General features: G+C 35.6%; 1 non-coding gene across 1 annotated transcript; it reads left to right on the top strand.

Annotated features, from left to right (window-relative positions):
* Positions 1–9,381: 9,381 nt before the first annotated feature.
* LOC122101174 lies at positions 9,382–9,488 on the top strand. Its single transcript, XR_006146325.1, has one exon. It is a non-coding gene; the product is annotated as a U6 spliceosomal RNA (small nuclear RNA).
* The last annotated feature ends 1,995 nt before the right edge of the window (positions 9,489–11,483 follow it).

Genomic DNA, 11,483 nt, shown 5'->3' on the forward strand with positions numbered 1-11,483 from the left:
AACCACTGTTTATAATACGCAAAATCACATAACATGACACTAGTAAGTATAGGTTAACATTTTGATATCATGGTCTCATGACTGATGAGGCCTATCTGCATGAGTATAGTTGTACCTAAATTTAACCACTGTTTAAAAATGTTTATATATTTATCTGTCTCCCATCAGAGATTAAACCTGAGTATAAAGCCTAAGGAAAATGATAAGGTAAGAATTTAGCTATTCTGGATATAAAGTAAACAAAATGCAGCATAGAGTAACTCACTGGTTTAAAGCCAAGCTATTTCTCCAAAACATTCTAAGCATTTCCTTACAATGTGTATTATTCTCAAGAAGGGAATGGGGAATGTGAGGACTAACCAAGTACTGTCTTCAAATATACGTAATTTGGATTTAGCCCTTTATTTCACAATAAGCATTTTTGATGAAAAAAAACTGTTTGAATAATTAATTTTCTGGTCAGGTATAATATATCCTAGTTGCACAAACCAAACTGCATTCATAAAATGATATATTGCAATTAAGTAAAAAAAAATCATATTCAATAAATAGCAAAAAGTGTATACCTATAGAGAATATTTTGAAGAATGCATTAGAAATATTCTAATATAATACTTAATTTGATTGAACAATTTCACATTGACAGTAATTAACTAGAATACTTTAATGCTAATTGGACAAGATTGTCTTTCAAAATGAGCAAAGACTATTTCTCCTTTTAGTTTGTCAGGGAAATAACTGACAAAAAAGGAAATTAACATATGAATCTATAACAACTGGAATGAATTTTTCTTTTTATTAACAAATAATAATTTCACAAAGTAATTTTATTGTGTTATACACATATGTCCACATAATGTTGCTTATTAAATTTTATTTCTTTTATTAATTCATTATCCTATTTTTATACTGAAATTTTATCATGTGATCATACTAACTTATGAAGTATTTGAACATATTTATTCCACACTACTTCTCTTCATCTCCTCATTCACTTTTTTCCAAACTCAATCAGTTCCATCTTTTATACGTGGGTCATTCATTTTATTTTCTGGATCTAGAGTCTACATGTGAGAAATCTAGTATTTGTTTACACAGTACGGCTTATTGCTTTAATATGAAGGTTTCCATTTCTATCTATTTTCCTGAAGATGAAGGTATTTCATTACAATGAGTGGCTAAATAATATATCATTGTGTATATATGCATATATATATTACAATTTCTTTATTCAATCAATGATTAAGGAACATGTAGGTGAATTATGTGTTCATTTTTTAATGGGAGAAGGAAGGATAGAAATAATGATGTTTGGATTGAGATACGTGATCTTCAGGTTGGCACTCTATTTGAAACACCCTCCCAGCTTCACTTTCATCAGTATTTCAATAATGCATTATATTTAAAATATGATATTTAATTACATTTGTGAAGGTGTTCTTTTTCAGTAATTATTTTTTATTACAGTGTTACATTTAGTATGTCATGTGAGTATGGGGATGTATGTGAACATGAATATGCATGCATGTTTGTAGGGAAGCTGAATGCATATGAGATACAGAATTCAAATAAAAGTTTGAGACCTATAAGTTGCTAAATTGATGTATATGTCCAGTTTGTGGAGTGTGATTTCAAGATCACATTTTGGTAGGTTTCATACCAAATAAGTAGATGTTTCTAATCCAAAATCTTTTTTTTTTTTTATCTTTTTTTTTATTATTTTATTTTATTTTTTTTTTTGTGAACACACTCTACAGAGGGGTTACAATTACATGGGCAGGATAATGCGTACATTTCTTATCAAGCATTGCAGCCTCCTCCTTTGTTTACCCTTCACATCCGTTCCCAGCCTCTCCCACACCCAATCCTCCCCGCCTCCACCTCTCCACCCCACCCCCCGCACCAACATTGTAAAGCTTGTTTTCGACATGACAAATTGTACTTCTCATTGTTGCAACAAGTCCACCTGTATCCTTAAACGACTTGTTTTTCCCCATCTTCTCTACAAGTTATACTGACATCAAATATAGTGAAAGCAGGGGTTGTATTTTGGGGGAGGGACATACAAAGCAACAAAGAGATAATCTTATAAATGCGTTAGAAACAATCGCATGAAAGAAAAAAAAAACATTTGAATACATATCTTAGGGTTCATTTCCCTAACATCAACTTATCTGACCTTTTCTGCTTGACTCATACATATACTAGATATTGCAAATAAGGGAAACCATGGGACCTATATTTTTTGGGCCTGGCTTACTTCACTTAATATAATATTTACCAAGTCTTTCCATTTCCTAACAAATGGTTCCTATTTCCTATAAAGTAAGTCAAGCAGAGAAATCAGGTTAAGATCTGAAAGAGCCTTTAAAAAAGTCTTTGACCTTGAAAATTGTCCTGGGTATGAATTTTTGGAGAAATATCCCCATTCAAAATAGAAGGACACATTTTTAACATTATGTTGGTACTGGGTTTTGAACTACTGGCCTTGAGCTCTATCTGGGCATTAATTCTCAATGTTTGGATGATACCACCTGAGTCACACCTTCACTTCTTCCTTTTACTACAAGTGGAGAAAGGAATCTTTTAGGTTTATTCATTTGGAATAGCTTGGAATTGCAATTGTCAAATTTGAACCTACCTAGTAGCTAGGTGGAAGCCACTGGTGCTCTACTAAAACTCACTTCTTTTAAAAATAAATAATCAGAAAAAGGAGAAAAAATATTTGTTCAATGATTTATATGTTGTCTGATAAACCAAATCACTTGCTACTGGAAGATAGAAAGTGAGAAGTTAGAGATGAATACGGAGGGCAAAGACAAAAGAAATGAAGAAGGGAAGAGAGAGTAAATGAGGGCAGGAGAAGGGCGGATAGGAGAGGAGGGGTGAGCTGAATTGTTTATAAGGTATTATTGTTTCAGTGCCTTTGCATTTATATAGCCAAAGCTTTATATTTTTGGTGGTAGTAAGTTGAGATATAAAATACCAATTTACAGTTAAAAACCTGTTAGTGTGCTTCCTTCTGCACCAAGGGTGCAACAGTTAGGTTACTGTTACAGAGAAGGAAAGAGTAATCAGTTTAAGTGATTCTGAGAAACAATAATTGACATGCCAGGAATGCTCCCTTGTATGGTGAAGTCAAGCATCACTATTGTTCCCTGATCTAGTATTCCTCTCAACAAGAATAGCAAAAACAAGAGGAAGGACATTTCTGAGTAATAATCATCTTTCTGTTTACCCTCTTCCCTTGGCCTCTCAAACAATAAAGCCAAAGGAGACTTAACCTGAGCTAGTGGGGTAAATGGGAGAAAAAAGGTCAGTCTAGCTTAATGTGAAAGTTTTGAAATAATTGGGGCAGCTTTTCAAATACTGAAATAAAACGTTTGTAATTATTAATAAAAAGTAACTCTCAATTTATCGAAAAGTTAGAAGACTAAAGTTCTCACTCCATAGTGGAATCTGCATAATTAAACTGACTCCTGCTACTATCATCAGAAAATGAAGACCGCTCCTAAACTTCCAATACTAGGTAAATTACCCTCGATATTCACTTAAAATGTGTGAATATGATGCAGAAGACATTACTCATGTAACTGTAACCCCTCTGTACACGATTTTTACTATAAAATGTATAAAAATTAGAAAAGTGGAATGATTGACAATGATCCAGATGTATTGTACATTGAAATGCACATACACATTATTCAACACTGACAAAATGAAGTGAAACTCCTTTGCATGACTTGCTAAAGATTAAATTTTTTTGAAGTTTTAATACTAAATGACCAGAGCATAAACCTTTAGAGATAAATAAGAGGATAGCATTGACATATTGTTGAGGCTTGTGCTCCTTTCAATACACAAAAAATTAATGTGTCAAGTTTGCTGCAAATGTAAATTGTAATTTGCCAATTCTTTTTGCAAATTGCCCAAATTATAGAGAACCAAATTCCACTATCCCTTCAGTCTCACCAAAAATTCGTATAGACCTTTAGGTTTCTCGGTTGTTTCTAAATATCTTAATGTAATGCACGGGAACCAAAACTAAATTCTTTTAAAATCATCTCACTCAGACATAGGTATGGATAGATAATTGATGTGTGCAGAATCAGAAATATTCAGAAGGCTGTAAATGAATGCTTAGTAATTTTCTCTCTTCTGGGTCATAGAATACAGCCTGTCCTTGTTAGGAAAATTTAGGAGAATGGAAACGGAATAGGACGGACTACATCATCAATAGGCGAGGACTGTTTATTGTCGAAAAGCAGTTTTTATAGGAGGACTGAGCAAGGAGGTAGAGGTTAATGAAAAGCCCCTAGGTCAAGGAAAGCGGGGACCTTTCAGTTGGGCCCACAATGGGATGTTTACAACTGGGATTATATAGATTGCCCTGCCTGCACTTAAAAGGAGTTCACACATACCTGGGATTTGCCTGTATTGTGTATGAGCCTGGGACAGCAGGGTTGGGGTCAATCCTTCATATTCCATCTTTAGATACATGAAATGATAGGGCCAAGTGGGGAGAAGCAAGTTCTTCATATAGGGTCTTTGGATACATAAAAAGAATTGGGCTGAGAGAGGAGAATCATGCAGGTATGAGAACAAAGCAGATTCCATCATTTTGAACCCTGGAGTATAAAAGGTGGAGGGGCATCATGGTCTTTTCTGGTTACTTCCAGCTGTCATCAGTGTGTCCAGGAGTCACTGGGGCTGGCGTCTTCAGGTCCAGGTCTGTGCTCGGTTCAGAAGAGTGTAAGCAAAGCCTCTGGGTGCCTGCAGTAATAGGATGTCCTTGACTTGGTCCCAGGTTTGAGTGAGGGCTGTTATCCTGTTAGACAGAAACTTGAAAATGCTGAGATCAGGCAAAAGGCTGACAAGGTGGCAGGACTAGTTGATAAGAGTGATATCAGAAAACACAACCAGGGAATAATCCAGAAAAGTTCCATTTGGATCATGAGCCTATAACCAGTCAGAAACTAGGGCTGGATTGGAGTAGTTAAGGGCCTGGTGAGAGACCTTGATCATTTCCTATAAATAGCAGGTAACAAAGGCAAGATTGCAAATTCCTGTGCATTTAGAAGTTAGACAGATATGGAAATTAGATGGACAAGCTTCTGAACTTGTTTCTATTGGCCTCCTGGATCTGGTTAATTTTGAAAGGGCACAAAGTGGCTGATGTAACATCTTTTCCTCTTATTCTTTTCCACCTTGTCCTTGGATCTAGGTGCTTGTGGCTGGGATATGGGCTTTGAACTCAAGGCCTGAGCATTTTCCCTGAGCAATTCTGCTCGAGGCTAGCATTCTACCACTTTCAGTCACAGGGCCACATTTAGCATTTGGCTGGTTAATTTTTGAGCCAGCTTCCACCCTGGCTCTTTGATGGTTAGTTGGGTGATAGAGTCTCAGGGATTTGTCTGCCTGGACTGGCTTTGAACTGAAATCTTTGCCACAAAAACCCTTTATCATTTCCAATTAATGCAACAAGGAGATCAGTGAGAACAAGTAGAGTTTATGTGCACCCTACCAAGAATTAATCAACAAATACTTGCCAGAACTCTGCAATGACAAAATTCAATAGATGGGATGAGAGTTTGAGCATACCTTGTATGCCTGGAAAACCTGATAACTAAATTGTATGAGAGGCTCTCCTGGACTATACATGTTTCAATAGTATTACAACATAGCTGGCTTTTTCATATCAGGATGAGTAAGGTTTAAAGAGAGTGTCCACAAGAGTCTTAGTGTTTGTAAATCTAAATCAGTCTTTTACCAAGAATCAGCTGTGTGTGATGGAGTCAGGCAGGAATCCAGTGTACCATGGTGGAGGTAGGATGGTCCAGGCAGGATCTGGGCAAGATTGCCTCCCTCGGATGAATTGTCAAAACTCCTGGTTAGTTACTTACAAAATTATACACAGACGTTAAAGAAACGACTTTAGGTGGACATAGAGAATGACATGCTACTTTTAATGTTAAATAACAGCCAAAAATTACTTACCAACTTTACTCACAAGCTGTCTTTTAAGGCATACTCATACCATCTCTTATACTCGAACTTTCTGGGGACAGAAACAGATATGTGCAACAAACATTTTAAGACAATTCTTACCTCCTTACTGGTTTGTTTTTCATCACAGCTGGCTAGGAGCTGAGCTGGGTCTCATTCCTTTTACTACTATCCTTGAAAAAAAGGTTTTCTTTTAACAAGCAGCACATTTGATAGGAAATATCACTATCAAGACATAGAAGAAGACAACTTGTTACACAGTTTTTATAATGAGATTATGTTGAACATGTTTTCACACACACACATTTAAACTAAAGTTCTAAGATGCACTCGGGTTTTTAAAAAATGAAAATCGCCAGTATATTTTTTTGGAATTCCAGTGACAAAGTGATATTTTTCCCAATATGATAAAACCACGTGGTCAATGTCAGAATAGTAGGCAATACTAAACAAAATGCAAGGCAAATTTTGACAAACAGAATTTCAACCCTTAAACCAACATTGATAACAAGAGCAGAAAACCTTTAAATCAATTTTGGGGATGAGGTGGATTAGTATATGAATTAAATATGTTAACCCTTAGAAGAGTGAAGAGGAGAGGGGAGTAAGGTTGGTGGAAGAATGGGGGATGTAGAAAAACCCATCATGTGGTCTTAGTACCCCCAGATAGAGTGTCTTGTACATCTCATTGCTACAATGGGTCAACTTGTACTTTTTCCTTGTATCTTAAATGAAGAAATGCTGGCTTGATTTATGTTGATTCTACTTGTGTAGACACACCTAAAATCACTCACCAAGTCCAAAAGCACACAAATGAAATGCATCTTTTGTTGGTTGGTACAATTGTATTCTACACATTTATTGACAGGTTACAAATTATTCTCAAATTTTAATACATTACAAATACTTTTTCTTATTTTCGTGGCCAGGAAATGGAAGACCTCAGACAGCAATTCTCACTTTAGACTTATCACATGGGTTGGTTAAATGTTGACCTGAGCTCCAGTCTTCTGTGGACTCACACATTACTTAGGAATTGATGCTGGCTGTTGGAAAAGAGCTCAAGGAAAGATGCCGTATAACTTTATTCTTTACCAGGGTATTCTCCTTCTTTTTTAGTTGTTGAGAGTGTCTACAAGAGCAAACATTCTATGGGGAGCAAGGAGACACCATATGACCTATACTTACTGAGATTTCTGGGTGATTTGCTATCACTTGTACTGTATTTGCAAGTCGAATCTGTCAAAACCTACCAGTTCTAAGAGATAAGAGAAGTGCTAAAATAAGTCTTAGAGACAAATATATCTTCAACATATTTGGTTCCAAGCATTCTGTCTAGGGCATATTCAACAAGTAGTGAAACTTGTGTTGGCTGTATCTATGCGTCTTTCTCCATGTGTGCATTTATACATGTGTATATATATATGTGTGTATTTGTATGTAGAGCAATATACATGTGTACATATATAAGGGCATATACACACATATATTCATATATAAATAAATATATATGTGCATATATTTATATATATCAAGTGTTCAGTGATTTAATCTAGACTTCCCAGCACATTGTCATTCTCACAAAGTGTACATGATAAACTGCTCTGAGGATCTGTGCTCACTTCCCCCACTTCCTTGTTTTTCATCCCTGTGAACAACTTCAGCCTACTTTCCATAGGATAGCTTTGTTTTTGTTACTTACTGATATTAAAAGAAAAAGGTTGCTTGTAAAAGGAAAAGATCTTTTAGGACGCAGGTTAAAAGTATTATATCCATCCCAATGATTTCTATGAGGAAAATTTGTAATAGTACTAAAAGTGAAAAGGAATTCCTATATCTGTTGTTTTGCCATTTACAATGGCAAAGAATAATATCACGTCACTCTTATAACTCTTAAAGAATGCAAGGGTAACTGATCGTCCCTATCATGTTCCCAAAATCCCAGTGGTTCCTGAAGGACAATAGTAGCTCAGCAGAAATTCTAAGTAGCAGACAGGGAGCATGAAAGAGAAAGAGAGGAAATAGAGAATGAAAGAGAAATATCATAATACTGAAAGTGCATAACAGATAAACAAGAGCTGCATGAGAATATTCATACTGCTATCTTTAGACTCTATATGTACATTTGAAGGTATTTGATGTATGATAACCCATCAACACCACATTCCTCAGCACCACATAAGCAGAAAATGATGGAAGTGGTGCTGTGGCTCAAGTGGTAGCAATAGCCTTGAGATGAAGAGCTGAGGAGCAGTACACAGGACCCAGAGTTCAAGCCCCACAACCAACAGAAACAAAACCAAAACACTAAACACAAAACCGTCTCTCAATTTTATGGCCTCAACTCTGTAAAACCACTGTTTCAGCCTAGGGCTAAGATTTATGTGTGGACATTTATCAACACTCCTGATTCAAACTCTACTTGAGAATATTTTAGTCAATATTTTGTTCTTAGTTTTGCTCTTTGTAAATTCACATGCACCTATAAATATGGTGTGGCCATCCCAGTAACATTCTCAAAGTACCTCGTAATGATGACTTATAAAAAGTTGTATTATATTACAACAAGGAAAACAATGCTGCAAATAAAGAAAACCAATAATTAAATATTAATGATTAATAAAATAAAAACCAAATACCATTGTTTCCAGTATTTGAAGTGTACTACATATTAGATTTTACTATTTTCTCATATTCCTGTACATTTAAAACTGGCTAAGATTATGATGCTCAACAAGAGTTTTATAGGCTATGAGTAGTCTTTAAATTTACCCTCTAAGATTACTATTTATGTCTCATCTCATCATCTGTATATGGTTTATATAATCATTTTTGTTCCTCGCTAACATATAAAGTAAGGAAGCCCTAAAGTTTTTACAGAAACTGTGTAGTTAACAAAGTCTTAACTCTTCACTGTTTCTTCATACAAAGACTTTGCAACTTCTCATTAGTAAAGTTTCTATAAACTCTGAAATGTACATACTTAGTTGTATATGTCTGCTACCATAAATCTTAAATACTTTATAGAAAAGTTATATGACCTACCAAACAATCTTAATTTTGGCATATAAGCAAATTCCCAAAATTAAACATATTTAAAACATTAAAACTTAAAAAAGTACTTAACACTTGCGGCAGTGTTAATTATGATAGGTGCCTTGTATAGAATAATTGAATTTCTCCTCCTACACATCTGTTGAACAACAAATACCTGGAATTATTTTGTTTTAACATATCTTGAATTTAGTCTTAAATGTGTGCTTATGTAAGAAATACATGGTTCTAAAATATCACGACAAATCTTTTGAACTTACTTTTTGTTGAATTGTCTAGTTTAAGAAAATCAATTCCACTTTATATATAAAAAAATGTTCTGTGCTCAATTCAACAGCACATACACTAAAATTGGAACAATACAGAGAAGATTAGCATGGTCCCTGTACAAGTGTGACACGCAAATTTGTGAAGCACTCCACATTTTTACAATAACAGATGCTGGAGGGGATGTGGCAAGAAGGGAACCCTACTTCCTTTTTGGTGGGAGTGTAAACTTGTTCAACCACTTGGAAAGCAGTATGGAGGTTCCTTAAAAGATTCCTCATAGAGCTCACAAATGACCAAGCAATCCCACTTTTGGGTATTCACCTAAATAGTCAGCAACAAGACCATATTAAAATTACCAATACAATTATGTTTATTGCAGCATTATTTCCCATAGCTAAGATATGGAACCAACCAGGATGCCCCTCAGTAGGTGAATGGATCAAGAAAACTTTGTGAGTTTGTGTGTGTGTGTGTGTGTGTGTGTGTGTGTGTGTGTGTGTGTGTGTGTATGGGAATTCTATCGTCCATCGGAAAGAATGACATCACCCAATTTGTTACGGAAATGAAAGACTAGGAAAAATTATATTAACTAAAAAATCCAAGTCCAAAGAAACATCAGTCACGTGGTATCCCTTATTGTCAATAATTAATATATGTCGTGGATAAGCAGAAAAGGTCAAAAGCTATGTGCATGTGAATAGATAAGGTGATGTTAAGCTTAATGAACCCCAAGATAGGGACACAAGTGGTTTTTTTTCTTGCTGTTGTTTCTAAAGTATTTATAATGTACGATGTGATTTTTTTTTTTGTTTTTTATATGGTCCTCCCACACAGAAAAAAACTTTTTTTTTGGGGTCCAGCAGTGGGGCCTGAACTCTGGGCCTGAGTGCTGTCCCTCAGCTCTTCAGCTCAAGGCTAGTGCTCTACCACTTCAGCCACAGTGCCACTTCTGGCTTTTTTTTCTTAGGTGGTGCTGGGAATCGAACCCAGGGCCTCAGGCATGCAAAGCAAGTGCTCTTACCACTGAGCCACCTTCCCAGCCCCTGAAATAAACATTTTTTACAATCAACCTTGAAAAGCCATCTTGATAGACCATTTCTGTAAGTGGTAGCAGAATATTATTGATGGCTTTGCAAGGATGCCAGATTGCCTCATTTTGAGATAATTAAAACAGGAATTTAGTCAGCTGTTTTTTTTTTATCATTAGGACAAAAACCCATTGACTCTAGTCCAGGTGATCACTGTGGCCCAGAGAAGCTAATACATTGACTAGTAATCCTAGACCTCTAAAAACAAAACAAAACAAACAAGTAAAAATCTCCAGTAAGCAAGGCCAGTCAAGGCTCCTATCACAGTCTACATGAAGTCAGGCAAAATACTGAAGCTGGGAGTCATTTAGCTGATAACTAATATATTTTTTATGAGGCAGACTGATATAAAAGACTCCTGAGAGAGGGTAGGAAAGACTGATCAGAGGGACTAAAATTGGTCACACAAAGATTGGAAAATAGAATTCCTTATAAAACAAATAAATCATAGAAAGCCTGTGCACGTGAGAACAACACAGAAGACCAATTCCAAAAATGCACATTTTCTTAGAGGTCACCTTAATGAATTATCAATTGAAATTTTTGAAATTTAAATATTTGACCCAAGTGGAAGAAGGACAATTGCTCAAGAGAAAGAAAAACTCATCACTCTGTTAGGAGGTCCAATATCACATTAAGAAGTAATCAAGCACAGATTTGTAATAAAAAGAGAAAACAATTATTAGAATGAGGGTTTCATTTGTTTTGATGTATATGTTTTTGATTTAGGTGCTAGCGATTACCATACAATTGATCCAGTCCCACAGTTGAGTTGACATTGACTGCAGTATTCCCACATGAAGGAAAAGAGAAAATTTACAAATGTCAGATCAAATGAGTTGAGGATGAAGTGTTTTAATAGTAATATATGAGGTTTAGACACAGGTGAAGAGGTGGATTTTCTTTTATAAAAATCCCCCATTTTTAGCCTGGTGACAGTGGCTCACAGCTGTAATCTTAGCTACTCAGGAAGCTAAGATCTGAGGACTGCTGTTCAAAGCCAACTTGGGCAGGAAAGTCCCTGAGACTCATCTCCATTTAACCACCAGAAAACCAGAAGTGGCA

The sequence above is a fragment of the Dipodomys spectabilis genome, unplaced genomic scaffold (assembly GCF_019054845.1).
Source record: "Dipodomys spectabilis isolate Male_0828 unplaced genomic scaffold, ASM1905484v1 ptg000636l, whole genome shotgun sequence".
In the NCBI taxonomy this organism is placed as follows: domain Eukaryota; kingdom Metazoa; phylum Chordata; class Mammalia; order Rodentia; family Heteromyidae; genus Dipodomys; species Dipodomys spectabilis.